Source organism: Aptenodytes forsteri, unplaced genomic scaffold (assembly GCF_000699145.1).
Source record: "Aptenodytes forsteri isolate BGI_AS27 unplaced genomic scaffold, ASM69914v1 Scaffold61, whole genome shotgun sequence".
Classification (NCBI taxonomy): domain Eukaryota; kingdom Metazoa; phylum Chordata; class Aves; order Sphenisciformes; family Spheniscidae; genus Aptenodytes; species Aptenodytes forsteri.
This window is the reverse complement of record NW_008794443.1, coordinates 4,857,580-4,857,817: the sequence shown is the minus strand read 5'-3', so window position 1 is coordinate 4,857,817 and position 238 is coordinate 4,857,580. Positions and strand designations below refer to the sequence as shown.

At 53.4% G+C, this 238-nt stretch overlaps 1 protein-coding gene across 1 annotated transcript in view; it reads right to left on the bottom strand.

The window, feature by feature from the left end:
• CFAP44 (cilia and flagella associated protein 44) overlaps positions 1–238 on the bottom strand; it is a 53,994-nt gene that overhangs the window by 50,476 nt on the left and 3,280 nt on the right. The window lies entirely within an intron of this gene.

The following is a 238-nucleotide window of genomic DNA, read 5'->3' as shown; positions in this document are numbered from 1 at the left end:
CCTGCCGGTGGCCTTTGCCCGGTGTAGCGGCCGGGGCCGAGGGGTCACGCCACAGCTCCGATTCCGCCATAAATTAGAGGGGCTGGTGGGTGGGTTTTTTGGAAAGTGACGTCTCTTTTGACCACCGTTGCGATCTTTTCAAAACTCAGCGGGAAAATGAAATCAATTCCCTAAACTTTCTGTGGTTTTCCCCGGTATTTTCAAGCGTTTGTGAAGTACCGGGAAGAAGAGGGTGTGC